We start from the raw sequence: 26,939 nt of genomic DNA, 5'->3' as shown, positions 1-26,939 counted from the left end.
AAGTTCCTGCTACCTTGACTTGACCTTTTCAGTGGACTGTGTCTTGAAACGTACACCAAAACTGTTATGTCCCCCATAAGGTTGCTTCTCCCAGGATTGTGTATCAGCAAGAGGAACAGAAATGAAGGCAAAGAAGGCAAATATGACACTAATAAGTGGGACGTCTGTTATGAGAAACATGACTGTAAGGACATTGTGACTGTTTTATGGCCAGAACAAGGAATAGTTTCAAACTTTTGGTTATAACATGCTCCACATGCTGTAAGCGAATTTTAATGAGCCATTGTAGTGGAAGTTAGATAGTAAAGATGCTGAGGGAATTGTGGACATTGTGGGGGAAGAGTATCTCATAAATGTTCAGAGAAGGGCACAGCCTAGGGGCCATAAACTAGGCTGGAGGCCATTCATAAATTATTGTGGCCAAAAATGTGACTTCATTCTGCCTGTGTCCTGAGGACTTGATTGACATTGAATTTCAAACTAATGACAATTTATTTTATATAAAAAATTCAGTATTGGTGAGCATTTGAATTTATTCTGAGAAATGGACTGTGATTATTAAAAACAAAACAAACAAATAAACTGTACTATTAAATAGAAATCCCTGAGTAGCACTGGAATGATAGGAAAGGTGTTTTGAGGGCAAACTCTGACTCTTTAGAGGCTCCATCCAATCTAACACTGTGCACATGTTTTGCAAGCTTGGGAGGTGTAGTGTTAGTGGGGGCTGGGCTAGCATGCCTGGAAAGCTTCAGTAAGACAAGCTTGTGAGTAAAGGAGGACAACATGTTAGCAGGAGAAAGCTAAATTGAAATTAAAGATTGTCAGAAGCCTACATGGAATATTATTGTTTGTTTGTTCATTTTGTGTTTCAAGGCAGGTATTCTCTGTGTAGCCTTGACCATCCTCGTACTTGCTCTGTATCCCAGACTGATGAGCTCATGGAAATCTCCCTGGCTCTGCCTCCAGATTAATCTCTGCTGAGATTAAAGGCATACTTCCCCAATGCCCAGTCCATAAAATCCTATTACTTTTAATCCAACAGAAGTAAAATATTTATGAAACAGAATGTGAAACAAGATACGCTTTTTGGGTGCACAATTTTGTTCATAGAAGTCTGGTTGCTGAAGGGAAATTCCAATGTCAGTTATGGAATACTTCTGTATGAATTATTAAAGAGAATCCAAAGGATCCTAAAATGATAGGCTCTTGCCATTCATCCAGTTACATACCAGGATTTAATCATAGACCCTATTTTTGAAAGGAGCATTTTTATTGCAGAACATAAGAACTTTGCTGGAAACTTTCTCCCAATGAAAAGTTTTCATGGTCCTTTAAAGTACTATATGGTTAGCTAGATGATAAAAGTCATCAGTGATCTTAACCCAGATCTGAGCCATGTTCAGAGTAAAATCCCATTCATCTTGGTAATATGTATGCACTGGTACCAATTTGGTATGGCCATTTTGGTGATAACTGACTAATTTCTCATCAGATTTTAGGTCCACTACAATGGAGAAACTCATGCCTGGTACTGTTAAGTCCAGTCAAAAGGCCATGATTGATGAAATAATAGTGTCTATGGAGAAAATTAATGCCAATATGCAGTAAATGGACATGATATAAAAGTGCCTTATACTTTTTTTATAGATTACTGCTGTTCTGAATTTTAGTCAGAGCAGCGTCTGTTTGCTGAGGACAAGAGATAAGAAGGTCTCATAACTTGTGGATATAGTGAGTCTAATGTAGCTGTTGAATGTTCAGTTGTAAATGAGGCATCTATTTACCTTTCCAAAGCTTGGGAACATAATAAGAATGTGGGTGCAACAAATGCTAGAGCTAGAGAATGGGAAATGGTACTGTATATTGCTATCTACTGGAAATGCATGACTGGTGACTGCATTTCTCACAGCAACAAGTCTACGTACACTTGACCTGTATGAGATTGTGGATATCTATATTTCACTGAGGATGGGGAAGGGTTCATAAGCCTCTACCTCTCCCAAAGGGAGCTTTAGGAAGTTAAAAGATGAAAGTGGTGGTGATGGTAGGATACTGTCCAGTGTACTTACTACTAGTAGATAGCCCTGCATAAGCAAATGATTTCTTCACATGCTCTTCTAGTCAATCAAAAGTGAATGGAGTAGGCCACCAACAAAGAAAGCATGACATTTGGAAAGTGTCTTGGAAAGAAGTGCGTTGGTGAAAAAGGGAAAACATGTAAAAGACAATGGTTGAGAAAACTTTGATAGAGAAATAGTTTATATACTGACCAGTGGTTCTCAACCTGTAGGTCACAACCCCTTTGAGGCTGCAAAGCAGATATTCTACATATCACATAAATGCATTACAATTTGTAAGACTAGCAAAATTGCAGTTGTGAGGCACCAATGTATTAATTTTGTGGTCTCAGATCAGAACAGCATGAAGAACTGTATCAGAGGGTTGCGGGATTAGGAAGGTTGATAACTATTGCACTAGATATTAATACATGTGATTATTAGGGATTATAAAAATAATATATGAATAAAACCAAGGAAATTATCTTCAAAAAGGAGATAAAAATCTTGTCAGAGAAAATATAGTCATATTAACTGTAAGTAGAATTCTATGTATTGGTATTTTTGTTTTTTAACTTATTGTCCATGAAAATTATGTGGTATCTAAATTACTCCATCCTTGTATACTAGGGGGGCCTAATGTCATTATTGACAGTTGTAACATGCATACTAAGCATATGATATTTATATGTGAAGAACTAAAACTGTTATTATAATTCTCTTTCCCAGTGTAAAATTATTAAATTTAATACTATATACATATTAATATTATATATCAATCAATATTTCTTAGAAAGCATCATAGAATAATGTTCTTTGAAATTTAAGTTGACAGGGTAGCTATGTCAATTAATGTTAATTTTCAACGTAGAGCATTTAGAAGCATCTGAGTGATGAGATTTTTGGCATGCGAATGAGGAATGGTTTTTATTATATTAATTGATAGAAGAATATCTACTCTAATTGTAGGCAAGATAATTCACTTGGCCATGGAAACTGGACTGTGTGAGCATCTATAGAATGTGGGAATTCTGAGAACTGAGTCTTTCTCTTCATTTCAGATATATTCCCAAGGCTGTTTCATGTATATGACTTAGAAAACAGGCATGATGGGTGCCACAGAATCTTTGGTCACTGATGACAGATTTTTTTTCTTAGTGTCCTATTTTTAACATAATAATGTTTAATAGCCTATTTCTCTTAACAAAATATCTTTCATTGATTAAATATAGATTACAATGTACAGAGTATACATTAAAAACTGTACTTATCATAAGACATTCAAAAGATATTTAAATAGATTGCAATTTCCTATTATGATACTATGGTGAGTTATGGATACATTATATATGTTTATGCATGTGAATATTAGGGACTAAAATGGTAAAATTAGATCCTAACAACCATTAATTTATCAATAAATTAATAAAAAAGGCCTCATATTTTTCATGCCCCTAGAAATAAAACTGAAAAAATTATGTGATAAAAAATACATTTTTAAGTATACCATTGCAGAGAGGTGCTCTTAATATTTCAGTGATTGCAAACTTTAAAGGCATCGTAGTACAAAAGCCCTGTGTCTCTTTACTTAAGCAATAACAGTGAAAAAATTTGAAGCTATGTATTCAACCAGCTGGCAATAAAGATTTCAGGCTACCTGCTTCTGCAGAATATGATTTAATATAAAACTATCAATTGATTGATTAATGTATATATTGAAGATCATGGAAACATGTTGTTGATTGTGTTGTAGCAATCGCTGTGGTAAAGCGAGTCTACAAAGCTGCTCACAGACCAGCATGGCTTCCTTGTCTTTGTATCCGTCCTTTCACTCTGATGCTGTGGCTTTCATAATTATTATCTAAATTAGTTCCAGAGGATAAAGCAGAAACAAGTGTATTGAAACCTGTACGAGGCCATTCTTTACTCACACGTGGATATGCCAATCATGTGCTATTACTCCACTTGGCTCTGGAATTATATTTTCCAGGTGTGTAAAAGAGGAAGGCCAACAACTAAAGGAAAGCTAAAAGCCAAGAGAATGACTATTATGATACTAAGAATTAATGACCATAATAACACAACTGCAAAGACACGTATCTTATGACATTGTAATTCTCAACATGTTGCTGTTCCTCTGATTCTCACACTGATGTTTCTTCAAAGAAAGGAAGTATTATAACATCACTCATTTCCAGAGAAATCAGCCAGCAACTGGGTACTGCTCTCTCTTCAATTCAGCATATAAACAAAATAATCGTGTTGACAAAAATCCCAGAATGTTGCTTTTCAAGTAAAGACGGAAGGCTCATTTACAAGAGTTTTAATAATTGGTACAATCCAACCTTGGTAACTGTTAATCTTCTTAGCTTAATCATGGCCACTCGTCTAAATCAAGGGTACATGTTCTGTACACATTTCCAAAAATGTCACTTTCTCTAAAGGTCATTTATCAACTCTTTAAATATTAGTGATTAGTCATCAAACACTCCTGTCGCAGTTCAGTGAGTATTTTGGAATAGGAGGAAGAAAGATTGTAAGAGCCAGAGGCATATTCAAGTCCAAGGAAACAGTGCTCTTCAGACCTAGCAGGACTGACACATGTATGGACACAGAGAGGCTCTAGCAGTGTGTGCAAGGCCTCTGGAGGTTCGAGCTAGATGAGCCCGAGAGACTAAGAGGCTCAAGTGAACTTTCTTAACCCAGAAGCTGTCTCCATTGGCAGCTGATTGCAAAGAAAAAAATTACATTTCACCCAAAGAGCTTCACTGGGTCTATAAACTAAGCTTAGGGTAGTTCACATTCCTGGCAGTAGACAAAAAAAGAAACAAAAAAAAAAAAACAAAAAACAAAAAACAAAATGAACTCGATGATATTTTTGTAGTCTTTTTGTTTCATCCTGCTTTAGATGGGCATTTTTTTGTCTTTCTGATCTTTTACTTGTTTATTTTTAGTTTCCAGAAGGAAAAAAATGTATTGCAAATAGTCCCTAGAAAAGATAAAATCTGTGTAAATGTACTTTTAGAAGGAATGTCTCTACACTCCACAATGGCCACATGGAATACTAGTATGTTTACTTTCTTTTTATAAAAGAGTATTGATCATTAAACTTTATGGTTATGCACTTAAAATTTTATTCTATCGAGTTTTGCTTATTTCTTTGGCTCTGCCACAGGATTTTAATGGTAAATATTATACACATTTTTTAAACAAATTAAAGCTAAGTTATATTTGGGGTAGTAGAATAAATGACTTTTAAAAGAGAAGTATGTGTCAAGAGTTGAGCCCATATATTTTAGGGGCTTATGTAATACAGGAAGTAGGACTTCAAAGCATACATATTCCTATTTTAGGCTCACTTAAGTATACATACTTGCAGCTAACAACCACTTCATTAAAACCTCTTAATCTGTCACATTGCCCTAACACATCTTGACTAGTTTAATTAAATTTGTTTTACATAAAGTTACATAAAACATGCTAGAATAAGCATATTGCATTCCAATTCTATTTAATAATGCCATAGTAAGTCAATTAGTCGTTAAATTAACATAGTAAGACTTTTCTACTTCAAATTAATTTGAGCTTAAGATATAGCATTAAATGCCTCTATTTATATAATTTAAAATGTGAAAGCACTAATCAATTTTCATTTTAAAAACTTGGCAAAATTTTAACGAAGTGGAACAATAGGAAAGACAATGAAAGAAATATAAAGGAAACTAGAAATTAAGAGAATGAAATCCAAAACTTGATTCATATTTCTTCTTTTCCAGCTCCACTATATGCAGACCCTAAAACTTCAAAAACATATTAAACTACATCTTAGGTAGGTTGAATCTCATGCTATTCCTCCTTACCAAAGACACAGCTCCCAGATGCTGTCTTGGAAGCAGAGAAAAGCCTCAGAGTCATGTCAACACCTTGAACTTTCTAGATTTCAGAGTGGTTTCCACTACTTTGCCCTCTAGCACACAATGACTAAGTCACTGTATAGAACACAGTTGCTTCATATCCAGAATAGAATTGAAAATAGTTCTACCTCAAAGAGTTGTTAAGAGAGTTAAATAAAAAAATTCCCTATGAATAAAAAATTAGAAATTAAATAAAAAAAAAAAAACCCTAACATTGCTGAAGGCATTCGGTAAAGGCAGAACAGGTATAAGATATTCAAATGATTTCTTAAAGCCACTTTTAAAATATTAACCTTATATGGGATATTGGAAGATGCTGACAATTCAGAGACTATGACTTTCAGCTCTGTAGATATCTACCAGAAAAAGGAAGAGTATTCTCAGTAGCATATATCACTAACATTTTAAATGAGTTTAAAAGCTCATGAGGTATTAGTAATATCTATCATCTATCTATCTATCTATCTATCTATCTATCTATCTATCTATTTATCTATCTATCTATCTATCTATGATATATATATATATATATATATATATATATAAACATGTACATAGTAAGATGAGGATGAAATTGGTACAAGATCACTAGGAACTGAATATCCATGACGATATTGTTTTCTATTTTATTTTCTGACTTCTTTAGCATCTCCTTAAATAGAATTCTACCTATATGACAGTTCAACAATGGTTCTTTAAATCTGAGCACATGCAACATATGAACACTACTTGAGTATAATTTTTATTTAGTACATATGAACTTGTTTTTTCTTCAGAGTCTATTTGAAGAACTGAAACAAAACAGCATGCCTTTTGCAATAGCCTCCCTTAGAAAGATGCCAGCTCTTGCAAATATCTTTTTCTGTTTGTTTCTTGATGTGTGAATCCCATTTCACTTCGCGTACCCTTGATGGAGCTCAGAGCACATCTGAGACTGTTTGTTTACTTGAACAATGTCAAACAATTAAAACATCTTCACAGATAAAGTTGTTCTTTCATTTAACAATTTAGGCGACTGTCAAATATGTCCTATTTTTAAGTCCCTTCTGTATGCTAAGCATGAAGCGGGTTATTGCCCTCTCACAATGTTCAATTTTAGCAGCAGCGATAAGACTAGTCCACAGACAACTTTTTCTAAGGCTGTATGAAAGGCATGCTGCTTAAGGAGGAAAAATGCAGGTGCTGCAAGAGTTGAAAGGTGGAAGAGGGATTGCTAGAGTAATCACACAGCTGTTTCAATACTAGAGCAGCCCGGGGAAGAACTTTATATGCAAATTTCTGGGGTTGGGATCAAGAATTTGGAAGCAAAATTTCAGGAAGAAAATTGGAATGTCATAACAAGGATAGGGGTGGAATTGAAGCTTCTTTTAAACAACAGCTGTGAGATTTTTCTCTAGTAGAGAAAAATGCTGCCTGAGACAAGTGGAGTGGGGCCTATCCTCTCATCGATGAATTTAATTTAGATTAGCATTCGGACTCCATCTACTATGCAGGTGTCAGTGATGTGACATGTGGCATGTTGTATGGATGAAGATAAAATTATGGAACTAAATATGTGTGTCCAAACACATGTATGTCTTCTGTGTCTGTCCAAGTAGTCAATAGAAGTATAGAAATAGGACTATAGAATGGTAATAGATAAACATTATTAAATCATACCCTTAACCACTTCACAGAGATAAACAATAACCTATTTGTTTAGTTTTTGTTTTGATGGTCAAGTGCCAGTCTTTACAAATAGTAATGCTAGAAGGTGCTATGGGAACTATTAGAGAAGAAAAGTAAGCATTAATCTTATCCAGCTGCAAACTGGTACATATAATAACCACTGGCCTAGCAGACATTCCTAATGGTACAATAGTGGCACCTACATCTTGAAAGTAACCAGCAATCACTTTCCATTTAGATTTCAGTCTTGCTCCACAAGATCCAACCCATAACTGGCACCACTGTTGATTCAAAATCCTGTGGCTAGATTTGTCATGGCCCCAAGAGGAGAGACTATTACCATTATTAGACTAAGTGGACATCATTTTGATTTGACTACTAATATCTCATCACTGTATCCATAGATTAATACTTACTCTCAAACATCACCAGAAGAGTTTCTATCTCAGTAGGTGTTAACACTGAGGCTCATAACTAGCAAAGAAGAAAATATTCAAAGAATGTAAATTCTCAGGCCCAAATGAGACAATTATTTCACACCCTCTTCCAAAACTCCTCGGGAATCATTATGCAAGAAAGGGCAAAGAATATTGTGTCCAAGGCAGTGGATTAATGCAAGGAAACATTGTCTTCTAGACATAGTAGAACAGTTGCACATAGAAACTCACAGTGGTGTGGCAGCATGCATAAGCCTAATGCAAACTCAAACCAATCCAAGTCCGAGCATGAAAGGGAGGAGTGGACATAAAGCTCCACCTTAGGTAATGAGTTATTGACAAGAGTGTGGTATAGGGACAGTCATCTTTAAGAATGTTGTCTTTTTTGTAAGGAGAAGTCCTGTGGAAGGCCACACATCCCAGAATTTATGGGCATCAGAAGTTGGATTTAAAGAGTCAACGAAGTGGGGAAAAAAAAGACATAATGCTCAGTGGGCAGGTGGGGAATCTGGGTAAAGTTTGGGAAGGAATTGGATACGATCCAGACATTATATGAACTTTAAAAGAACTAAATGCAAAATAATAACGATTTGGTTTAGGTAGATTTATTCCCATTATTGTGATAGAAACATATAAAGAAACCTCATACTAGACATTTTAAATTTCCTCTGTGGTTATCTGCTTATGGTTTATCAATAGACAAATTGCTCACTTGTACTTTGTTGAGTGTTACCCATCTTTTTAAAACTTAATCTTAGTATCACATTCTGTGTCACATTTTAATACAATTTACTGTACCAAATCATTTTTACTCAGCACTCTGTTTAAGGGTCAGTATGAGATAGTATTGTTTGCCTCAATAATTTGTTTCATTTTTATTGGTATTCTTTTTAAAAAGTTAGTTTATGTATTCACTCACTTACTTTAGGATTTTACAGTTGTATGGGCATGTATGGATGTTTTGTGAGGATTTATATAACTCTGTATCCATGGAGAATACATGGGTATCAAATCACTTGTAGCTTGAATAAACAGGAATTTCTAGATGATGAAAAGCAAACCCCACTTTTTATGACTGTACTGCAAGTACTCTTAATCACTGAGCACATTGTCAGCCATTATTTTGCATTTTAATTAACCCACTCATATAGGTTAATGATTTCAACGTTTTTCTTAATTAGGTTTAGTGTCCCACGTTCCTCCCCGCTGGATTTCCATACAATATTCTTTATATCTGAAATGCTCTGAGTCAAAGATAAACTCAATTATGTCTAACTGCTATTAAAATCCTCCAATAAGAATCTTCTGCTTTCTGGGCCCCCAACCCATAACAACATGACTATATTGGTATTTGTTTCTGTCAGACTTTCTGTGTTTTCTTTAATTTTATACAATATATTTTCTCAGATTCCCATGTTGCAGCTCTTCCTCCACCCTTTCCTTTCTTTATCCCCCATCTTTTTCCGTTTGCAAAACCAAACCAAACAAACCAAAGATTACACACACATACTCTCTCTCTCTCTCTCTCTCTCTCTCTCTCTCTCTCTCTCTCTCTCTCTCTCTCTCACACACACACACACACACACACAATCATGCACACTTTGTGAAATGTATTTTGTGTTCAACAACTACTCCTGAACATGAGACCAGGCTTCTTTCTTTTAGCAATGATGAATTACTAAGAGTTTCTTGTATGAGGATGTAGAGGAATTTTTATCCAGTAATATATGGTTGCTCTGGCAAGGAATGATGTCCAAAAATGTATGCCTTTGTTATCTGCCTGGAATAAAGATATTCTATTAATACACACCTTGAATCCCTCTGGCTAGAATCCAGACATACCTTTAATCCCTTTAATTGGAATACAGACAGCCCTTAGGACACACATTTAATCCTGAAAAATGATGGTAAAGTTGGTTTTAGAAGGAAAGAGCCATGTTTGAAAGTGACTTCTAATTAAAGGGAAGACAAAGTGATGAATCAGAGAAAGATTTGGCAGAATCAGTCAACCTTGAGGAGAACAGTACAGGAGAGAGTAATTGAGAGCAGCACAGAGTGAGTCAAAAATGAATTTATTTCAATTAAGTAGAGTTGAGTTTGTGAAGTTCTTTTCTTTTCCATTTTGTTCTGTTTCATTCAGTTCTGTCCAGTTAGTGCAATCAGTGAGGTCAGTGGAGGTCATTTTGAGGAGGTCAGAGGCAGTTTTTTTTTTTTTTTTTTTTTTTTTTTTTTTTTTTTTTTAGCAGAGCAATTCAGTCAGAAGCTGAGTGGGTGTTGAAGTCTGATCCTTTTAACACAACTGTGGCCACTTTGTGTTCAGTCTACATTTCTCTCACAGGGTAAAATTAAGTTCAGATTCTCTGACTCTGCTTCCCAGAAGTAATTATCCATAGAAGACGGCCCGGAAACTGGGAAAGGGAATAACAATCGAAATGTAAATAAGAAATACTCGTGTTAATAAAGATGAAAAAAATTCTAAAATGGTCTGGATGCGATGGCTGTTTACTTATGCTCTGTTGTATCAATACTCTTTAACTCCCTTGTTCACCACCCATCTACCATCCCCCCTTACCTCACTTAGGACCTTAGCTTAAGGGTTAACTAATAATACTTTGTCGAGTTACTTTGTAGTACTGTCTCCACCAGTGACTTCTGAACTTTGAACTGGATTTTCCTATATAAAGTCTGCCCTAAGAACAGATTTGTTTCACAATTATGCTCCTGAGTCATATTCTGTGGTCCTGATATGTCAGTCTTGAGGTGTGCGTTCAATAAATTATTCTTGCTGAGCTAAAATCGGTGTTTATATAGTTTGTGTGGTGATTAATGAAGCCCAACACTGAGAGACCCAATTTGAATCAGTCATCTTGGAAAGGAGTTGAGAGAGGAGAACTGAGTTGAACCAGACAGAATTCAGAAAAAAACAAACAAACAAACAAACAACAAAAACAAAAACAAAACTAGAACATGTGAGCTTATTAAGCAGTAAATATCAGAGGCTTAAACATTAAGCAAATGGAAGCTCTTAGATTGAAATGAGCCTTAGACCAATGAATAGTTAATACAGAGGAAGAAATGCTCTGGGCTCAGTCAATGTGCTCTCTTGTCAATTCATCTGAGGAAATAAAAGTGATATTTACAAAGGGTTTTATTTTTAAAAAACTTCTGGGATAGAGGTGAAATTTTCTGCCCACTTATCTTCCCTCATGTTAGGGTTTATCTAGCTTAAATTGTGCGGTGATAAGAGGAAATGTAAGACCTAGGTAAAATGTTAAAACTCAGGTAACTGTTACTTGCATAGCCTATCATTAAAAAGAAACCTTCTTGCATGTTTTTGCTGTTACTAGGAAACTCTCTCATGCCCACATTGATTACATATTCTGTTATTTTCATGCCCTTGGAGACCAATCATGATAGAAGTCAGTAGAACTGTTTTGTATAGTTGCCCTCAATAAGCTTAGATCTGAACCAATCACCCAGCAGCACTTCCTGCACCTGTAAATAAGCTTTTATGGTGTTTCCTTTTATAAGATGCCCCTGGGATGGACTCCAACATAAGACAGATACCTACACCAATATAAGAAGCTATTAGAATAAGTCCATTGCCTGGTAATTACCAGATAATGGTCTCATACATAACCTAGAAGGAATATTTTCCTTGATTGTTCCAAGTATGATTTCTTTTCCTAGTGCAATTAGCCCTTGACACATGAAGGTTTACAGAGCTCTATTTGCGACTTTCATTCTAGAGGGGGCTTGAGATTACTTGAATTGATTTGGGAATTTTATAAACTCATCATCAGGAATTTTGAAACCATCAGTTTATCTACAGAGCATTATTACTACACGAGAGTACATCTTCATATTGAACCACAGAAAATCTTCCAAATATGGTGAAAAATGCCCAGGAATAATCATTAAGTTATATCATAGTGATAGGTGAAGCATATCAGCAGGACAAAGCAATCCTGGATGAAGTGTCTTGGGAACTTGACTCTTAGAGCTCACCCACTACAACCATGAAAAATGGTAGGCTATCTCATTTGCATAAAAATTAATTTATGTATCTTAATCTTTCTTAAACGGTTTCTGATAACTTAGTGCAGATATTTGTAGATCTGAGAATAAAAAAGCCTGTTGGACCTTACATCAAGGCCACGATTCAGCTCCCAAGCCTGATCGATCAGTTTGGGGGTGGTATTCAATAAGCCCTCCATATTTGACACTGGTGTTTTAGTGGTTTGTGTGACAATTCCCAACCCCAAAATGCAAGTCTTGAAATGCTGTCAGTCTCTATGATTTTGTGTTTAAGTCTCGTGTCTGAAAAAAGTAGTTTCCTTGGGATCTTTCACTACCTCTTACTCTTACAATCTTTTGGTCTCCTCTTCCACAAAGATTCCCTTAGCCCTGAGTGCAGGAGTTACAATCCAGACTTCTCATTTGAAACTGAGTTCTTCAAAGTTGCTTTCTATCTACAAACAGACAAGTTGTGGGCTCCTCTGCTAGTTAACATCTACTACAGGAATTTTCTCTGATGGTTGAGCAATGCACTGCTATGCATACAATAATATTTAATCAGTAGTTTTTTGTTTTTTACTTTTATGTTCAATGAGCTGTGTACTAAGAGTAGGTTTTCTCCTAGATTCCATAACCTTACCATTTGTATGTCCATGGCCTTCTAAAAAGTATCAGGTACTTTTAAACAAGGTTCTAGCCCATGGTTGGGCCTTAAATCCAATAAAAAAGTGTTTGGTTACTCCAATAACATTTATATTGCTACTGCAACAGTTGGTATTTCTTGCCAGCAGGTCACTATTTTAGCTCAAAGTGTTCATACCTGAGTAAGGCTGATGGTTACTTTTTCCTTCTGGAGGTGTCTATAGCAACTTTTAATCCTATAAATGCAAGTCAGTCATGGTGAAGGTTCTAGTCGAGCACAAGCTTGACTTCTTTATGTTCAATGTTACATGTTTGTGATGCTTTCAGAAGCAGGGCCTTACTATCAGGCTGTGGAGGGTAACTGTGCTGCTTTCAATGGCAATGGCCCCAATAGGCTCATGTGTTTGAATACTTGGCCTCCAGCTGGTGGAACTATTTGGGAAGTATGAAGAGGTCTGGCCCCTTGTCGAGATCAATGGCAGGAGAGGCCCTTGGTCCTATGAAGGCTCGATGCCCCAGTGTAGGGGAAGATGACAGGGCATGAAGATGGGAATTGGTGGGAGGGTGGGAGATCAGCCTCATAGAAGCAGGGAAAGGGAGGATAGGATAGAGGTTTTCAGAGAAGAAACCAGGGAAGGGGATAACACTTGAAATGTAAATAAATAAAATATCTAATTTAAAAAAGAAAGAAATTTTTAAAAAAGTGATGTGATCTAAAAACAGGAAAGAAAAAGAGGTATGGCCTTGTGAGAGGGAGTCTATCACTGAGTACAGGCTTTGGGTTTCAAAAGACTCAGGGCACTCTCAAGCTGCTCTTAGCCTCCTGCTTGTAGTGAGCTCCCAGCCGCTCCTGATGCCATGCCTTTTCCCCACTATCATGACCCTCAGTCCTCCGAAACCAGAAACCCAAATAAATGCTTTCCCTTATATGTTGCCTTAGTGTTTTATTGTAGTAATAGAATAGTAAGCAATAGAATTTGCAATAATCTATAAAATTTAAGGAGTAGGATGGGCTGTATGGAACCCTTTTTGCCACAGACTAAAATAATGACTTTATCCCTGGTGCTGGACTCTTATGTGTTGGCATATGACATCTAACTGCCTCCCCATTATAAGGTACCTTGATTTAAACTTTATTCATTTATGTATATATTTTAAATAAAGCTTTTGTAATACACTTTCATATGGCTTCTAAAAAAATTTTCTATGTTCGTTACCCTTCTCCATATTCTCTCTTCTAACCTGCTCTTCCAACCCACTCCACATTGATTTTCTTGTTGCATGATTTTGATCACACTGTGAACCCTGCGATTATGTTATTTACTGAAAAGACCGGTTTCTAGAGGTGTGGCTCAGCCTGCAGTACACACCTTTAATCCCTCTGGCTGGAATACAGACGCACCCTTAGTAAACACCTTCAATTCCAAATAACGAAGGTAAAGTTAGTTTGGAGAAGGAAGCACACAAGTTTGAAAGTGATATCTAATTGAGCAGCAGACAAAGGAATGAATCAGAGAACAGTTTGACAGAATAGGATATGCCCATCCTTAAGAGAAGAGAGAGGAAAGGGAAGAAGGGAGGATACTTGAGGGAGAAACAAATGGTACAGGAGGAGAATACAGTACAGCACAGTAGAGCTCATGGAGAGCAGTGCAGTAGTTGAGAGCATTGCCTTCTGATTCTCAGAACCAAACAGGTAGAGAAGATAAGAATCCTGCTACCCTGAAGAATAAGCAGGGCAAAAATAATAATAATAAAACAAAAACCAGAGCAGCACAGAAAGAAAGAGAATAAAAGGAAGGAGTTTTACCACGACAGGGACAGTTGTACAGACACGGTTGGCAGAGAAAGAACAATCTAGACACAGGTGAAGATGGAATGGGCCAGAGAATGAGAAGGAGTCAGAAGATTAGAGCACATTGCCAGAGTTAGTTTGAGGCCAAGCTGAGCAATTCAGGAGAAGCTGAGAGAAGCCAGACTGAATCAGGTGGGTTGGCAGGGCGTTTTGAGCAAGAACGGCACCACGGACCAGCAGCAGGAGTTCAGATCGAGCTAGAAAGGGTGAGCTTATTCAGCAGTGAGTCTCAGAGGCTGAAAACATTCTAGGTGTAGATAAGATTGTACAGAGGCTAGAAATTCCAGGACCAGACCTAGGTTAGGAGATGGAGACAATAAGCCTGTGAGATGACAATTACATTAGGGGGATAAAAGATATCTTTTGCAGAACACCTTTCCTAATTTTCTGTTTATCCATTTATAGCATTATAGTTTATATCCCTTTCTTTGGAAGATTGTCTACTTCCCCCTTGACGTAGTCTATTTTCTAGGATATAACTACCCAGGATATTTTCATCTTCAATATAACCATCTATGAGTGAAATGAACTAATCTAGAAGATGTTTCGTCCATTTTTAATGCTAATTCTATGTCAAATTTACTTTGAAAAGTTGATTCATATTTTAACTTAACTTTCTCCTCGTGAAGAATTTTGAGGTTCTTCAGCTCTATCTGTAAAGTTTATGTCTTCATAGTCACTTGGCCATTCCTAAACATACCATATTCCAATCGCTCCCTCACAAATCATACTAAAAAATTTGAAAGATAAATAAAATCACCTTACAATAATGCCTGTCATTGATACAGTGAGTTACCTCAGAATAAAATAAAACCTCATTAAAAATGGCTGTGCATAAAGTCTTTGTTTACCTTAAAATCACTGTGGAATCAGCAAACCCAGCATACTCTTTTTATAACTTTTCACTGATTCTGTTTCCTATCATGTAACTCAGTCTCACTCATTTTCCCATTCCCTTGTACCAGCCCTTCTCCCTTGCAGCCTCCCCTGCCAATAGAAAATGAAACATATACAAACAAACAAACAATTAAACCAAGCAGACCATAACAATACTTAGCAGTGGAAGCTGTAGTATATCACAGTGTCTCTTGGAGTATCTCTCTCTCTCCACACATCTTAACTTGTAGGTTATCATTGCCATGAGTCACTAGCCTGGTTAGAGGTCTTTGGCTTCTGTCATATCATCAATATTGGATCCTCTCTGGAAGTTCTCCTGGTTATCCTGTTGTTGCCCTGTGTCAAGGAGATTCTGCATCTTTGGGTCAGCAGGACCAACTTTTTCATGAGCCCTAACAGTTCACAGAATTGGGGGTGGGCCAATTCATTTCCTAGATCTGGGCATGGCTGGTGGCTGAGCTGGTCACCAATTGGCTCTCTCTTGCTTGCACAGGAGTGCTACCTCTCTAACACTGCCCTAGCTAGGCCACCCAGTGCTACCATGAGCAGGAGGTCAGCTCTCTTACTCTCATTCTCTTAGGGCCAGCTCACCCACACCCAGACTTCCAAAGCTGGGTCCACTGTGCTACCTGTCTAGGCACCACTCTCTTATCTTTAGTTCCGTCTCTCCTCATAATGCTAAAACTCTTCCACATTTTTCTCTCCCATCTGTTCACCACAGACTTGCATATTCTAGTGACTCCTGTTGCAGGTGGGTTACATGTCTGGGGGCCTCTGGGTGACTTCTGTCTGTGACACGATGCATGTTGGCAAGTGGGCCTCTAGGCTTCTACAGCCCACCGGTGCAGCATGACAGCAGAGGAGTCTCTGGATATCTTCCCCCTCCTGCACTGCCACACTGCCTCAAGCAGTTACAGGCAGGCCTCTGTGTGTCTAAGGCTACTGGTGCCCTAGAGCAGAGGACAGGGCTCTCAGCATCTTTACCTTCAAGAGCCTCATGGCAGGGGGGCAGCTAGGTCTCTCCCATGATATTCTTAATTGTTTAGGGTTAAAATTTTCACTTTTTAACTTTTAATTTTTAATTAATTTATTCTCTCATATATTACATCCTGACTGCAGAGTCCTATCCTTTCTTCTGCCCCCATTCCTTCATGTTCCCTTCTTCTTCTTCCCCAGTTATTCTTCCTCTGCTTCCTTTCTGAAATGGCCAGGCCTCCCACAGATATTAGCTAAACATGTCAAGTCATATTGCAAAAGGTTTAGGCATCTCCCTTCATATTGAGGCTGGACAAGACAATTCAGCGGGGGGACAAGGGTACCCAAAGCAGGAAAAGCATCAAAAATAGCCCCTGCTCTCTCCATTAAGAGACCCATAAAACACCAAGCTATACAACTCTAACATATATACAGTGGGCCAAAGTTAGACTCACACTGGCTCTGATTCCATTTAGTTTAGTTTCTGTGAGTCTCTGTGAGTCCAGGTAAGTTTGTTATTCTTGTAGCTTTTCTGTGGTGTCCTTTACCATGCTGGCCCCTACAATCCTTCCTCACTGTCTTCATTAGGATTTCCCAAACTCTGCTTAAATGTGTGACTGTGTATCTGCATCTGTATTCATTAGTTTTTGGGTGAAGACTCTCTGATGACCTTTGGGTTAGGCATCAATCTGTGAGTATAGCAGATAACCATTAGTAATAATTTCTTTGATGATGATGATGGTGATGATGATGGTGGTGGTGATGGTGGTGATGGTGATGATGATGGATGGTGATGGTGATGGTGATGTTGGTGATGGTGATGATGGTGGTGGTGGTGGTGATGATGATGATGATGATGATGATACTTTACAGGTTGTGTTTGGTAATATCCTAGGTCTCTGAGCCATTCATCCTCTGATTTCTGGTCATCCAGGCAACATCAGGGGTTGTTTCACTCTCGTGGCATGCGTCTCAACTTGGAACAGTTATTGGTTAGCCAAGTGCACAATTTCTTTGCTACTTTTTTTTTTCTTTTTTCTTTTTTTTTCAGAGCTGGGGACCAAACCCAGGGCCTTTTGCTTGTTGGGCAAGCGCTCTACCACTGAGCTAAATCCCCAACCCTCTCTGCTACTTTTGACCTAGCACATCATACAGGCAACAAATAAATGGTAGGTTGAAGGTTTTGTGGCGGGGTTCTCTCCCTAAACCCACAACTGGAAATCTTCTCTGCTTCTAAAAGATCCATATCTTTTACCCTTCACAAAAGTCAATTACAAGTGGTGTTGCTTATGACACTGACTAATACTTTTGGGGGTGGGAAAGAAGTTGAAGAGTCAATGACACGGATTCCAGAAGTCAGTCAAATAGCAAAAGCAGACTTGTTGATTGCAGGAACTGGGCAAATCTTTATGCCCCCCTCCCAGCATCTCATTGGCTCTCAAGTAGCCAGATATGGTGTTGTCTCTATCTCATTGGGATGCTCCATTGCCTGTTCCAGCATCAAAGATCTCAACATAAAACCAGATACACTGAACTTGATAGACTAAAAAGCAGGGAATAGCCTTAAATACATTAGCAGAGGAGACAACTTTCTGAAAAGAACATAAGTAGCACATAGATCATTAATTAATAAGTGGGACCTCATGTAAACTGAGTAGCTTCTATAAGACAAAAGATACACTCAATAAGACAAAACAGCACCCTACATAAATAGAAAAGACTTTCACCAACTCTTCGTCTATCAGAGGGCCATCTTCCAAATATATAAAGAATTCAAGAAATTAGGCATCTACAAATAAATAATTCAATTAAAACTGGAGAATAGATCTAAACAGAATTCTCAACACAAGAATCAAGTAGCCGAGAAGCATTTGAAGACGTATTTAACACTTTTAGCCTTCAGATAATAGAAATCAAAATGAGATTACATTTTATACCTGTCAATATGGCTAAAGTAAAAATCACATGGGACAGCTCATGTTGGTGAGGATGTGGAACAAGGAGAGCATTCCTCCATTATGGCATGGGTGAAAACTTGTACAGCCACTTTGAAATATATGTAGCTGTCTTTCAGACAGTTGGGAATCAAACTACATCAATATTTACTTTCTAAAAAGCTTTCTTACAAGAATATTTCAACATTTTTGTCATGTAATATATAAAATATGGCATAGATATTGTTTAATGTATTGGTAGATATCAGTTCAAATATCCATACACATACACATACATACATTTTATAGCATATACATATATATATATGAATTATATTAGTAACTACTTTTTCTATAAGAAACAACTGTGTGGCAAAGAATATTAAATTTGAAGGACAGATGTACAAGATCTCTAATTTGACAATTCTAGAGTATAATGTTATATTTGTTTTGTTTTGTTTACTGCTTGCTTCTTTTCTTAATTTTTTATTTACTTATTTATTTATTTTTTTGGTTCTTTTTTTCGGAGCTGGGGACCGAACCCAGGACCTTGCGCTTCCTAGGCAAGAGCTCTACCACTGAGTTAAATCCCCAACCCCTACTTATTTATTTTTACACTCCAGATTTTATTTCCATCCCACAGTTCCACATCCCATTCGTCCTCCCCACTTCCAGTGTCACCACAAGTATGTCCCCTCCCTACCCACCACAGCAGACCTCTAAACTTAGTATCTTGAGGGGTAGTCGCATCTTCTCTGACTGAACCCAGATCCAGGAGTCCTCTGCTGTATATGTGTCGGAAGCCTCATCTCAGCTGGCTTATGCTGCCTGGTTAGTGATCCAGTGTCTGAGAGATCTCAGGGGCCCAGGTTAATTGAGACTGCTGGTCGGTCCTCTTACAGGGTCGCCCTCCTCCTCATCTTCGTCCAGCTTTTCCCTAATTTAACGAGAGGGGTCAGCAGTTTTCATTCATTGGTTGGGTACACATATCTGCATCTCACTCTTTCAACCATTTGTTGGATCTTTTGGAGGGCAGTCCTGATAGGTCCCTTTTGTGAATGCCCCATAGCCTCAGTAATGGTGTCAGGTCTTAGGGCCTCCCCATGAGCTGAATAACACTTTGGGCCTGTTGCTGGATCTTTTTCCTCAGACTCTTCTCCATTTCCATTCCTGAGTTTCTTTTAGATAGGAAGAAATATGGGTCAGAGCTTTGACAGTGGTATAGCAACCCCATCCCTCACTTGGTGCCCTGTTATTTTTATTCTTTGAAATTCTGTGACATATCTATGTTGACTGTAGTGGAAAAGTGGCCTAGAGAAGAGAAGACATCAAGAAAGGATTCTCTCTTTTTTTATGCTGATTAATTGTCATCATCAATTTGACTAGATTTAGAACCTGCACAGAAACTAGAGAATCACACAACTGTTTGTTTCCTTTATGGCATTTCTACAGAAAGAGCTAACTTTGATATGGTAGGAACCATTCCATCTATCAGAACCCTCATGGAATAAAATGGTGGATGTTAAGGAGAAAGCAAGCACATCATGGAGTTTCTTATTCCCTGCTTGCTGATACCGTGATAAGACTTCTTCACATTGAATACCCTACCTTGAGGATAAAATGCCTTTTTATTGATTTTTTTATATCCATTTCAAATGTTATTCCTTTTCCCAGTTTCCTGGCCATAAGCCATCTATCCCATCCCACTCCTCGTCTTCTATGAGTGTGTTCAACCAACCCTACATCCCCCTTCCCAACACCTGTGGCATTCCCCTGCACTGAGGGGTCCAGCCTTGGCAGGACCAAGGGCTTCTCCTCCGACTGGTACCCAAGAGCGCTATCCTCTTCTACATATGCAGCTGGACCCACTGGTCTTTCCAGGTGTAGTCATTGGGAGTGGTTTAGTCCCTGGGAGCTCTGGTTGGTATTGTTGTTCTTATGGGGTTGCAAGCCCCTCAGCTCCTTCAATCCTTTCTCTGATTCCTCCAACTGGGATCCCATTCTCAGTTCAATGATTTGCTGCTATCATTCTCCTCTGTATTTGACATGCTCTGGCTGAACCTCTCAGGAGACAGTTATATCAGGCTCCTGTCAGCATGCATATCTTGACTTCATCAATACTATCTAGTTTTAGTGACTATATATAAATGGGCTGTATACCCAGGTGGAAGAGGCTCCAAATGGCCATTCCTTCAGTCTCAGCTCAAAACTTTGTCTCCATATTCCCTCTTATGAATATTTTTGTTCAACATTTAAATAAGGACTGAAGCATCGACACTTTGGTTGTTCTTCTTGAGGTTCATGTGGTTTGTGGATTTTATCTTGGGTAATTTGAGCTTTTGGGCTAATATCTACTTATTAGTGAATGCCTATCATGTGTAGTTTTTGTGTGTGTGTGTGTGATTGAGTTATCACACTCAGGATGATATTTTCTAGTTCCATCCATGTGCCTATGAATTTCATGAAGCCATTGTTTTTGTTAGCTGAGTAGTACTTCATTGTGTAGATCTATATTTTATGTATCCATTGCTCTGTTGAAGGGCATCTAAGTTCTTTCCAGATTCTGGCAATTATAAATAAGGCTGCAATGTACATAGTGGAACATGTGTCCTTGTTGTTTGTTAGAGAATCATTTGGGTATATGCCCAGGAGGGGTATAACTGGGTCCTCTGGTAGTACTATGTCCAATTTTCTGAGAGACCTCCAGACTGATTTCCAGAGTGGTTGAACCAGTTTGCAATCCCACCAATAATTGAGGAATGTTCCTCTTTCTCCATATCTTTGACAGAATCTGTTGTCACCTGAGTTTTTTATCTTAGCCATTCTGACTGGTGTGAGGTGGACTCTCAGGGTTGTTTTGATTTGCACTTCCCTGGTGACTAAAGAAATTGAACATTTCTTTAGGTACTTCTCAGCCATTTGATATTCCTCAGCTGAGAATTTTTTGTTTAGCTCTGGAACCCATATTTTAATAGTGTTATTTGGCTCTCTAGAGTCTAGCTCCTTGAGTACTTTTCATATTTTGGATATTATACTCTATCTGATGTAGGATTGGTAAAGATATTTTCCCAATCTGTTAATTGGTGTTTTGTCCTAATGACAGTGTCCTTTGCCTTCCAAAAACTTTTCAGTTTTATGAGGTTCCATTTACCGATTCTTGATATTAGAGAATAAGCCATCGATGTTTTGTTCAGGAAATTTTCGCTAGTGCCCATGTGGCTTTTCTCCACTTTTTCATCTATTAGTTTGAGTGTATATGGACCACTTATGTGGTGGTCCATGATCCACTTGGACTTATGCTTCATATAGGGTGATAAAAATGGGTAGATTTGCTTTCTTCTACATGCTGACTTACAGTTGAACCAGCACCATTTGCTGAAAATGCTATCTTTTTTTTTTTCCATTGGATGATTTTAGCTCCTTTGTCAAAGACCAAGTGACCATAGGTGTGTGGGTTCACTTGTGGGTCTTCAATTCTATTCCATAGATCTATGTGTCTGTCTCTGTACTATTACCATACAGTTCTTATCACTACTGCTTTGTAAAAAAAACTTGAGGGCAGGCATGGTGATTCCCCCAAAGTTCTTATACGGTTAAGGATAATTTTCACTAGCCTGGGTTTTTTGTTATTACAAATGAATTTGCAAATTACTCTTTCTAACTCTATGAAGAATTGAGCTGGAATTTTGAAGGGGATTGCATGGAATCTGTATATTGCTTTTAGCAAAATGACCACTTTTACTGTATTAATCCTGCCAATCCATGAGCATGGGAGGTCATTCCATCTTCTGAGATCTTCTTCAATTTCTTTCTTCAGAGACTTGAAGTTCTAGTCATCCAGATCTTTCACTTCCTTTGTTAGAGAAACATGGAGGTATTTTATGTTATTTGTGACTATTGTGATGTGTGTCATTTTCCTACTTTCTTTCTCAGCCCATTTTCCTTTGAGTAGAGGAAGGCTACTGATTTGTTTGAGTTAATTTTGTACTCAGCCACTTTACTGAAATTGTTTATTAGTCTTAGGAGTTCTCTACTGGAACTTTTGGGTAACTTAAATATACTATCATATCATCTGCAAATAGTGATATTTCTAATTCTTTCTGTCCAATTTGTATCCGTTTGACCACCTTTCGCGGTCTGATTGCTCTGGCTAGGACTTCGAGTACTATGTTGAATAAGTAGGGAGAGAGTGGGCAGCCTTGTCTAGTCCCTGATTTTAGTGGGATTGCTTCAAGTTTCTCTCCATTTAGTTTAATGTCTACTGGCTTATTTTATACTGCTTTTACTATGTTTATGTATGGGCCTTGAATTCCTGATCTTTCCAGGACTGTTATCATGAAGGGATATTGAATTTTGTCAAATGCTTTATCAACATTTAAAGAAATGATTATGTGGATGATCACTTTGATGTGTTCTTTGAGTCTATTTGCAAGAATTTTATTGAGTATCTTTGCATTAATATTCATAAGGGAAATTGTTGTGAAGTTCTCTTTCTTTGTTGGGTCTTTGTGGTTTAGGTATAAGAGTAATTGTGGCTTCATAGAAGGAATTGTGTAGTGCTCCTTCTGTTTCTATTTTGTGGAATAGTTTGGATGGTATTAGTCTGACATCTTCTATGGAGATCTGATAGAATTTTGCATTAAACCCATCTGGTCCTGGGCTCAGCCTTTTACTCTGAGGTAGTATCTGTCTTTGTCTCTGGAATGTGTTTCTTGTAAGCAGCAAAATGCTGGGTCCACTTTACATATCTAATCTGTTAATCTATCTTTTCACTGGGGAATTGAGTCCACTGATGTTAAGAGATATTAAGGAATAGTGGTTGTTGTTTCCTGTTATTTTTGTTTTTTGAGGTGAAATTATGTTTTTCATGTCACCCTTCTTTTGGTTTAGTTGCAAGGAGATTAATTTCTTGCCTTTTCTAGGTTGTAGTTTCCCTCCTTGTGTTGGAGTTTTCCATCTATTATCCTTTGTAGAGCTGGATTTGTAGAAAACTATTGTGTAAATTTTGGTTTGTTATGGAATATTTTGGTTTCTCCATCTATGTTAATTGAGAGTTTTGCTGGATATTGTAGCCTAGGCTGGCATTTGTGTTCTCTTAGGGTCTGTATGACACCTGCCCAGGATCTTCTGTCTTTCATAGTCTCTGGTGAGAAGTCTGGTTTAATTCTTATAGATATGCCTTTATATGTTACTTGACATTTTTCTCTTACTGCTTTTAATATTCTTTCCTTGATTTTTTGCATTTGGTGTTTTGACTATTATGTGACGGCAGGAAATTCTTTTCTGGTGCAATCTATTTGGAGTTCTTCATGCTTCTTGTATGTTTATGGGCATCTCTTTTTTTAGGTTAGAGAAGATTTCTTCTATACTTTTGTTGAAGATATTTACTGGCCCTTTAAGTCGGGAGTCTTTACTCTCTTCTATACCTATTATACTTGACTTTGATCTTCTCATTGTTTCCCTGATTTCCTGGATGTTTTGGCCTGGGCGATTTTTGCGGTTTATATCATCTTTGATGGTTGTGTTGATGTTTTCTTTTGTATCTTCTGTCCCTGAGATTCTCTCTCCTATCTCTTTTATTCTGTTGATGATGCTTGCATCTATGACTCCTGATTTCTTTTCTAAGTTTTCTATCTCCAGGGTTATCTCCCTTTGTGCTTTCTTTATTGTTTCTCTTCCCATTTTTAAGTCCTGGATGGTTTTGTTCAATTCCTTCACCTGTTTGGTTGTGGTTTCCTGTAATTCTTTCAGGGATTTTGTGTTTACTTTTTAAGGGATTCTATGTGTTTACCTGTGTTGTCTTGTATTTTTTAAGGGAGATATTTATGTCCTTCTTAAAGTGTTCTATCATCATCATGAGATGTGATTTTAAATCCAAATATTGCTTTTCTGGTGTGTTTGGATATCAGTATTTGCTTTGATTGGAGAACTGGGCTCTGATGATGGGACAGAGTCTTGGTTTCTGTTGTTTAGGTTCTTGTGCTTGCCTCTTGCGATCAGGTTGTCTCTGGTGTTAGCTAGTTTTGCTGTCTTTGACAGTGGCTTGACCCTCCTGTAGGCCTGTGAGTCAATTGGTTTTTTGTTTGTTTGTTTGTTTTCAGCTGGATCTTGGAGCAGAGAGTTTCTCCTGGATTTATGTGATCTGAAGCATCCAGGAGGGTCGCTTAGAGCAGAAAAGTTGGTCGTACCTCTGCTCTTAAGTGTTTAGGTGCTCCTGGTGACTGACTTTCAGCTCTCTGCACATGCAGAAACCAGAAGAGTCCTGCCCCTGACTGTTCATAGGTCCCTGTGCCCAGAGGACACAGAGGACACTTGGCAGGTTCCTCTTGGGTCAGAAATGTGAGCAGAAGTGGAGGTCTCCCCTGAGGTCTCATGATTGTCTGCACTTCTGAGGTTCCAGCTTTCTCCCCTATGGAATTTGGGTGCAGGTGGATATGGGATTGATTCAGTTCAGTCCAGGGCACAGGCAGAAACCAGTAAGTCCCTGCCACTGACTGTTCCTATAATCCTGTATCCAGAGGCCAGTAGGCAGGTTCCTCTTGTTCCAGGAGTGTGAGCAGAAATGGTAGTCTCTTCTGAGTTCTCAGGATTGTCTGTGCCTCTGAGGGTCTACCTGTCTCCCTCATTGGAATTTTTTCTTTTCTTTTTTTTTTTTAATAATCGGTATTGTAGAGCTTTATTTGAACTCCAGTTAAAAATTTCTCCACAGCTCCCAGTGTCGCTATCTCTTAAACACTGTTAATGTTTTTTTAAATCCTAGAAGCTATTCCATCATAAGCACATAAAGGTCTTTGTCATTCTTGGTTGCATGTATTATTATGTATGAACACTATCATGCATTTAACTTTTATTAGTAGACATTGCGTATGATTTTATTTTATTTTTATTGGATATTTTTAATTTACACTTCAAATGTTCTTCCCTTTCCCGTGTTTCCTGACCATAAACCCCCTATCCAATCCCCCTTCTCTTCTTCTATAAGTGTGTTCCCCCTTCCCAACCATCCCCCTACCCACCTCCCTACCCTGAGATTCCCCTACACTATGGTGGGAGTGTTCAGCCTTGGCAGGACTAATGGTTTCTCTTCCTATTGATGCCTTTTTAGAAACCAAAATTTTAAGCCAAAATCTTAACAACTTCTTATATGATCTCTTCCTTCCTTCCTTCCTTCCTCCCTTCCTTCCTTTCTTTCTTTCTTTCTTTCTTTCTTTCTTTCTTTCTTTCTTTCTGTTCTTCTTTCTTGTTCCCCTTTTGTTTATGATACTTGGTCATAACCATTGGTTAATGTAACATTTATTCTGAAGATATCTTTGAGGAAACATTGTTAGGGACAATTTTTTTTGCACAAAGGATTGCCCTGCTGTAGTCAATCAGACCTTAAATAACATTCCCAGGCATGGCACAGCTAATTTCCCATGTTTGTTGCAGGTGGGAGATGAATCTTTTCTGTCATTCTATCAATGTGTTTAGCATTCTTTTAACACTTAATGTGCTTGCTTCATGTGTCAATCATATGTCCTGTTACCTGGACACACTTAGGTCTTTTGAAAACACAAGAAAATATGGTTTACTATAGTTATTCTTTTAAGTGAACATGTATATGTAACCAAAGACAGATATCACTTTTATTCTATGGTAATTTACACATTCTAAATATGAAAAATGAAAACAACAGCAAGAAAAAAGATTTAGTAAAAAAATTAACATTGGTTAATTTTAAAAGCAAACAAAGGTATAACTCTCTTTCTAAATAGTACTCAAACTTAATTAATTTGTGGACTCATTTCAGCTCAATTAAATCAAATATGCTTAATTTATGTCATTAGTTTTTATAATAAAATCCAGAAACATATAAACAAAATGAGGTATTAAGATTTTGTAGCTCAAAAACTTTATCAAACACACTTTAAATAAAAGCACATTTTTAAATGAAATGCTAAATTTCCATCCACCAATAAAATTCTAATGCTACAAGTTGTATAGAGTCCAGCTCTTAAAATAAAACAAGTGGTAAAATAATATCAAAGAACATAAATTAATATAGTATCATTTTGACTGATTTTATATTGTAGGCAAAACATTATCTCTTTGGAAAGTAATTTTAAAATATTTAAAAATCTATATTTTTGAACCCGTATTCTGCCATTCTGATGGTTCAATTGGATCAATTACATTAAAAAACATAGTATTAAGACTTTATACTGATGTTCTTTGCTAATAGCACAATGCACCAGTGCAGGAACTGTCTTTCTGCAGCATATCTTCTGATACTTAATCTCCATGTTTCTGGCCACAGTGCAGGTTCTGTTCAGATCTGCAAAATTCCAAGACCATGTGCTGTCTGATGACTTAATAGTTCCAGGATTCTGCCTTATGTAAATGACTGTAAAGTTTTATTTGTACAGCTTGCTATGAGGTAATTCATCTTTTCTTTAGGACCAATGCAAATGAAACCTCTAGAAGTACAAGAAAGCAATAGAACATGGTTATAAATTGGCCCTGCACACAGTCCATGTAATGCAGTATCTAACATTACTAAA

At 37.4% G+C, this 26,939-nt stretch overlaps 1 long non-coding RNA gene across 2 annotated transcripts in view; it reads right to left on the bottom strand.

Annotated features, from left to right (window-relative positions):
• Positions 1-10,134: 10,134 nt before the first annotated feature.
• LOC120098787 (uncharacterized) overlaps positions 10,135-26,939 on the bottom strand; it is a 42,048-nt gene continuing 25,243 nt past the window's right edge. For both annotated transcript variants that reach the window (XR_015644663.1, XR_015644662.1), the window contains 2 exons: positions 19,117-19,336; positions 10,135-10,487 (listed from right to left, as the gene is read on the bottom strand). This is a non-coding gene — a long non-coding RNA (uncharacterized LOC120098787). The remainder of the gene's footprint in view (positions 10,488-19,116; positions 19,337-26,939) is intronic.

Source organism: Rattus norvegicus, chromosome 1 (assembly GCF_021556685.1).
Source record: "Rattus norvegicus strain SHRSP/BbbUtx chromosome 1, alternate assembly SHRSP_T2T, whole genome shotgun sequence".
NCBI classification, from domain to species: domain Eukaryota; kingdom Metazoa; phylum Chordata; class Mammalia; order Rodentia; family Muridae; genus Rattus; species Rattus norvegicus.
Note: the sequence above shows the minus strand (reverse complement) of the source record. Positions and strands in the feature narration are given on the sequence as shown.